This window comes from Heterodontus francisci, unplaced genomic scaffold (assembly GCF_036365525.1).
Source record: "Heterodontus francisci isolate sHetFra1 unplaced genomic scaffold, sHetFra1.hap1 HAP1_SCAFFOLD_148, whole genome shotgun sequence".
Lineage (NCBI taxonomy): Eukaryota > Metazoa > Chordata > Chondrichthyes > Heterodontiformes > Heterodontidae > Heterodontus > Heterodontus francisci.
Window position 1 is genome coordinate 1,370,225 of NW_027142345.1, and position 6,995 is coordinate 1,377,219.

A 6,995-nucleotide genomic window follows, 5' to 3' on the forward strand; every position below is an offset into this window, starting at 1 on the left:
TTTTGAAATTGCGTCCCCTGGTTCTCGACTCCCCAACCAGGGGAAACATCTTAGCTGCATCTACCCTGACTGTCCTTTAAATATTTTGTAGGTTTCAATGAGATCACCTCTCATTCTTCAAAACTCCAGAGAATACAGCCCCAGTTTCCCCAATCTCTCTTCATAGGACAGTCCCACCATCCCAGGAACAAGTCTGATGAACCTTCTTTGCACTCTATCTATGGCAATAATATCCTTCCTAAGGCAAGGGGACCAAAACTGCACACAGTACTCCAAGTGCAGTCTAACCAAGGTTCTATGCAATTGAAGCAAGAATTCACTACTCCTGTACTCAAATCCTCTTGTGATAAAGGCTAACATACTATTAGCCTTCCTAATTGCTTGCTGCACCTGAATGTTAGCTGTCAGTGACTTATTGCCATGGATACCAGGTCACCCTAATACTCTATACCTCAGTTAATAAAGGAAAGGATTCCATTTACCTGCTGAACCAGCTTATTGACCTGTACTGCTACTTCAGGGATCTGTGGACATTCACTCCAACGTCCCTCACTTCCGCTACACCGTTCAGTGTTCTCCCATTAATTGTGTATTCCTTTGCCTTTTTTGACGCCTGCTCTCGCTGTTCCCTGCTCTCCGAGTGAACTCTTGCTCCCTCTCTCTCCTGGGCTCTTTATGCTCCACTCTGCTCTCACTGTTTCCCGCTCTCTTAATGTATCAATATTTGTTTGCCTTGTGTTTAATTTAAAATATGGATTAACTGTATTTTATAGTTGTAGGTTTTATTTGGTAATCCTGTGCAAGTTGTGGATTGGTATTCAATATTCAGCTCTGTGAAAATGATTGTGAATGAAAATATAACTTTCAATCTTATACATGGGCTGGTCTGCAAGCTCCAAGTCCTTCATTTTGTTGTAATGGCTTGATACTGTATCTTTCAGTCTTAATCTCTGTGGGATTTTTGAACTGGTATGTAATGCATAACTTGGTCTAACGTTCTGATGTACATTATTGGGATTCATAGGATCATAGGAAATAGGGGCATTAAGCCATTCAGCCCATCAAGCCTGCTCCAACATTCAAACAGATTGTGACTGATCATCTACCTCTACGCCATTTTTCCCTGCCATCTCCATATCTCTTGAACTTGTTAGTATTTAGAAATCTATCGATTTCTGTCTTGAATATGTTCAATGCCCTCTGGGATGAAGAATTCCACAGATTTCTCACCCTCTGAGTAAAGAAATTCCTGCTCATCTCAGTCTGCCCTTATTCTGAGACTGTGTCCCCTTGTTCTGGACTCACTAGACAGAGGAAACATCCTTTCCATATCTACCCTGTGACACCCTGTAAGAACTTTGTCTGTTTCAATGAGATCACCTCTCATTCTTCAAAACTCTAGAGAATTTAGGCCCAGTTTCTGCAGTATCTCATCATAAGACAATCCCACCATCCGAGGGGATGAGACCGGTGAATCTCTGTTGCACTCCCTCTGTGACAAGTCTATCCTTCCTTAGATAAGGAAACCAAAATTGGACAGAATACTCCAGGTGCGGTCTCATCTAGACTTCATACATCTTTACTCATGTACTCAAATACGCTTTCAATGAAGCCAACATACCATTTGCCTTCCTAATTGCTTGCTGCACCTGCATACTACCTTTTCGTGTCTCATGAACAAGGACACCCAGGTGCCTTTGGACATCGACACTTCTCAACCTCTCACCATTTAAGAAATACTCTGTCTTTCTGTTTATTCGACCAAAGTGGAGAACTTCACACTTATTCACATTATATTCCATCTGCCATGTTCTGCCCATTCATTTAACCTGTCCAAATCCCCTTGAAGCCTCCTTGCATTCATTCTGTACCTTTCAATTCTGTAAATTTTGCCTGTTCTATTTCAGATTTTATATTTAAAATGTGACCATGGTGACAGAGTTTATTTAGATCTGATAGTGAGTTTGTTTTTGGACTGTGATTGATGTATCAACCTGTCAGCTGTACTGAATTGGAGTGAAATAGAAACAACTTCTGTCTCTCCTGCTGTTGTTTGACTGTTGGATTGAAAATGTGTCTCTCTTGACTTTGGGATCAGTGTCTGTCTGACTACTTCTTTTGTTTGTTCCAGTGGAACTGATGAGCTGGCAGTATCTCTGTGCTTTGGGAGTGATCCTGTACCGACTGTGTGTTGGAATGAGCTCGCTGCACTTTTCCTTGTGTCCAAGAATCACCACATCCAGTCAGGTTCCTTCGTGTATTTTCCTGCAGGAATGAAAGAACTGGTGAGATAGAAGATACAAAAGCGATCAATGTAATCGTCCCAATAATAATCATTATGAACAATCATAAAATGAAAACCAGGAACACAAACAGTGTCAGTGTCTGACTCCACTGCAGTACTGCAGTATTCAGCTTCTGTTTACCAGGTGTTTGCAGTGGATTTACAACAAGTTTGTGACATTCAGAAACAACACAAGCCCTGCACTGCTCAATGACTGGGACTGTCCGATCGAGCAGTGACCTTTACACAGTCACATTTCTATTTCAACGGAAAACAAGCAGCCACTATTTAAAATGTGCCTTTCACACTTCTCACCTGGTGTCTGCAATAAATGCTCTTTGTCTAACTGTCCACATCGTTATTTTGCGGCTATTTTTCCCCCACTGTTCCCAATCCAACAAACAGTGAGAGACTGGAACTAAAGCAGGAAAATTCCCTCTCCTTTGGGTGGTGAAATTGTCAGTGATTTTCAATAGTGATTTCTTCCCATTGTGTCTCCCTGAGCCTGTACAGACACTGTCCGAGAATGAACTCTCCCTTCCCCGTGTCCCCGGCTCACTCCATGTTCCGGGAGCAGCTCCTGCTCCACAGTGTCTGTTACAAACACTCCCCGACTCCCCCTCAACTTCCCACCACTCAATGCTAATCTCTGAGCACATCTGCGGACACGCTCCCAAAGCAATGGCTGCTGGAAGCAGATGCTGTTTGTTCCCTTCCCCCGGGCCCGGGAAGTCTCCATTAGCAGCTTATTTAAAGCATCTTCCCCTGATTGAGTGAATGGCCTCACAGACTGGGTTGGGGAAAGGATGCGCAATGGCTCCACTCCTCATTGTGACGTCCCACTGGGGCGGGGCAACACCGCGCGTGCGCAGATCTCTGCAGCAATTCAGCATTCAAACATCAATGGGAACTTTCCCCATTTCACCCTCATCAAAGTCCCAAAGAAAGTGAAGAGGGGCTTGGACTGGAGGGAGGGACGGGGTAGGGGGTACCTAGAACCCAGAAAGCTGCCCACTTGCCCCATTTTGATGCTCAATTTGCGGTCATTCCCTGCAGGGGGTTTGTTATTATTGAGCCCCTCCTGGTGAAACAATCCGATAGAAAGAGGGGAGAAAGGAGGGAGCCGGTGTGTTTGCTGGGACCTTGCAGAATTCATTTCAGCAGCAAAAGTCCCGGGTTATATTAAGCCGAGTGAAACACGCTGTCAGTGAGAGGAAAACCGAACGGCCCTTTTCATCTTTTCATTGGAAACAAAGTAGAGCCGGAAGTGCGGCGAGCAGAGCAGACACACAAGCTCAATGACAGGACAGCTCGGCCGTCCCGGAGTTTCAGCTCCCGGCTCTTCCATTTCCTCATCCACACTGTCTTTACTGTGGATGTTCAGGGGTTCCTTGTCGGATCTGAGGACTGTATCCATTAAACATTCTGAGTCAGGAGATCCACACACTCTCTGTTATCAAGATTTATGGCCAGGAATGTTTCGAAACTTTGTCCATTAAATCATTGTATTATTCACAGAACTAATGAGGCAATTGGTTCATTATTCAGGCCTTGAACTTGGTTTGGGTAGACCGAAAACTGAGAGGTTCAGCACCTTTTCAAATCTACGCTACTGGCCGTGTGGCCTAATGGATAAGGCATCTGACTTTGGTGTATTTAACGAGGTTATCAGAAGATTGTAGGTTCGAGTCTTGCCACGGTCATTTTGGGCGATCAGTGTTTAGCACCGCAGCCTCACAGCTCCAGCGACCCGTGTTCAGTCCCTGTGCGCAGTTTGAGTTCTCCCTGTGACTGCGTGGGTTTCTTCGCACAACCAAAGACTTGCAGATTGATCGGGAAATTGGCCATTGTAAATTGCCCCCAGTGCAGGTAGGTGGGAGAAGAATGGTGGGGCTGTGATAGGGAACATGGGATTAATGTCGGATTAGCATAAATGGGTGGTTGTTGGTCGGCACAGACTTGATGGGCCGAAGGGTCTGTTTCAGTACTGCATCTATTAATAAATAACTGACTTTTTTGATGAAGTAACAGAATGGTTGATGAAGGGAAAGCAATGGATGTTGTCTACATGGATTTTAAGAAAGCGTTTGACAAACTACCACATAAAAGGCTGGGTAACAAAACTGAGGCTCCTGGAATAGGAGGGTCAGTATCTGCTTAGATTAAAAAATGTATGAAATATCAAGAAAAGCGAGTTGTGGTATTTAGTTGTTTTTCAGAATGGAAGATGGTGGACAGTGATGTCCACAAGTGTCAGTGTCAGGACCACCATATATATAAATGACTTGAATATTGGAATCACAGAATCTCAGAATTGTTACTACACATTCACAATGCTTCCAATTTTCGTATCATCCATAAACTTTGAAATTCTGCCCTGTACACCAAGGTCTAGGTCATTAATATATATCAGGAAAGGCAAGGGTCCCAACACTGACTCCTGGGGAGCTCCACAACAAACCTTCCTCTAGCCCGAAGAACATCCATTGATCACTACTCTTTGTTTCCTGTCACTCAGCCAATTCCATATCCATGTTACTACTGTCCCTTTTATTCCATGAGTTATAACTTTGTTCACAAGTCTGTTGTGTTGCATTGTATCAAACTCCTTTTGAAAGTCAATAAAAGCAAAATACTGCAGATGCTAGAAATCTGAAATGTAAACAAAAAGTGCTGGAAATACTCAGCAGGTCTGGAAGCAACTGTGGAGAGAGAAACAGAGTTAATGTTTCAGGTCAGTGACCATTCAGATGCTGCCAGACCTTTTGAAAGTCCATGTACACCACATCAACAGCATTGCCCTCATCAACCCTCTCTGTTACCTCATCAAAAAACTCCAGCAGGACAGTTAAACATGATTTTCCCTGAAGAAATCCATGCTGTCTTTCTTGAATTAACCCACATTTGTCCATGGGACTATTAATTTTGTCCCGAATTATTCTTTCGAGAAGTTTTCCCACCACCAAAATTGAACTGACTGGGGAGTGAGACGAGGTGAGTTGCTCCAACAGAGAGCCAGCACGGGTTCGACAGGCCGAATGACCTCCTTCTGTGCTGTCGCCATTCTGATTGTATGATTCTCACGACAACTGTTGGTGGAGAGGCAGTGATGCAGGAATGTGTTGACAGAAAGGTGAAAGTCTGGGCTGGTGTGTGTTTGCAGCATTTGCAGCTTGTGTTCGGGTTTGTGAATCAAGGTGATTTGGAAGCTGTGTTCCAAATTGAAGTGTTTATTGGAAGCAAGAAGTTGATGTAAATAAAGAGTAAAACGTGTTAAGATGAAGCGTGGTGTGAATGTGGATAGCAGTAAATATAGTGTTGGTGAATTATTTGTGTTAATAAACTTCCACTGTGCCCTCTGCTGCAGGCTGCTGTTTATATCCAGCTGTGTATTAGTGCTGTGTGTTAGCGAGATAAATGTTTGTTTCAACGCTGTTTCTAAAGCAATAGCATTGCACTCAAATAGTCCCAGACATAGCAACACACATACAAAAGCAAAATACTGCAGATGCTGGAAATCTGAAACGTAAACTGAAAATGCTTGAAATAGTCAGCAGGTCTGGCAGCATCTGTGGAGAGAGAACAAAGTTAATGTGAGCTAAGGAAACAGAACTGAACTGTTAACTGTTTCTTTCTCCACAGATGCTGCCAGACCTGCTGAGCATTTCCAGCATTTTCTGTTTTTATTACAGCAACACAGGTGTTGGGAGGCTCAACCTGGCTACACAATGTTACAAAGACGCTGAGTAACACCATCGACAACAGGACAGAGACAAACACACAGAAAACCAATACACTGTGAGGAAGCAAAACTGAGGGACAGAGAGAGAGAGACAACGAGACTGAGATGGAGAAACATGATGGTATTCTCCCTGTTGTCTAAAGGTATTTCCTGGTGTGTAAATATGTTTCTGTTGTGTAAAGATGTACCCTGTTGTTGTGTAAAGGTTTTCCATGTTATTGTTTTATTTTCTGTGACTGACCGTCTGCTCACTGTGACCATTTGCCCTGGTTTTATTGTGGCCAACATCACCATCTGGTGGTGGAGCGGAGGCTCTGCAGGAAGGTGTTGACAAAGTGGGAGAGACTCGGCTGGTCCGTGTTTGCAGCTTGTGTTCGTGTGAGCAAAAGTGAGTTGTTGCTGATTGATGTGTTCACTGGAAGGAAAAAGCTGATTGCAATAGAGTGCCTTTGGAAGCATCTTGTCATGATGGGTAAATACTTGACGTATTGAAAGTGAACGGTTTGAATGATCACAAAGCATAAATAGCAGAAAAGGGTTTCGATCCATCGATCTCTGGGTTATGGGCCCAGCACGCTTCCGCTGCGCCACTCTGCTAACTGCTGCATTAAATTGTAGCTGCCTGTTAGTGAAATATGTTCAATTCCCCCATGTTTTTCTGAAAATAGGATTGTCGTCGGATTTCTCAAGAATCCCGGACTCAGCAACACACGTGCTGACGGACTCACCCTCATTGCACAATGACACAAGGACACAGAGTAACAGCACCAACAATGAGGCAGGCAGAGAAAGACACACAGAAAACCAGGAAGAGATTATCAGGACCCAGAAATGAACAGACAGAGAAAGGTAAAAGCAAAATACTGTGGATGCTGGAAATCTGAAACAAAAACAAGAAATGCTGGAATCACTCAGCAGGTCTGGCAGCATCTGTGGAAAGAGAAGCAGAGTCAACGTTTCGGGTCAGTG

The 6,995-nt window shown here is 43.8% G+C and overlaps 1 non-coding gene across 1 annotated transcript; it reads left to right on the forward strand.

Annotated features, from left to right (window-relative positions):
• Nucleotides 1-3,898: 3,898 nt before the first annotated feature.
• trnaq-uug (transfer RNA glutamine (anticodon UUG)) lies at nt 3,899-3,987 on the forward strand. Its single transcript is given in 2 exon segments — nt 3,899-3,935; nt 3,952-3,987. It is a non-coding gene; the product is annotated as a tRNA-Gln (tRNA).
• Nucleotides 3,988-6,995: the final 3,008 nt, after the last annotated feature.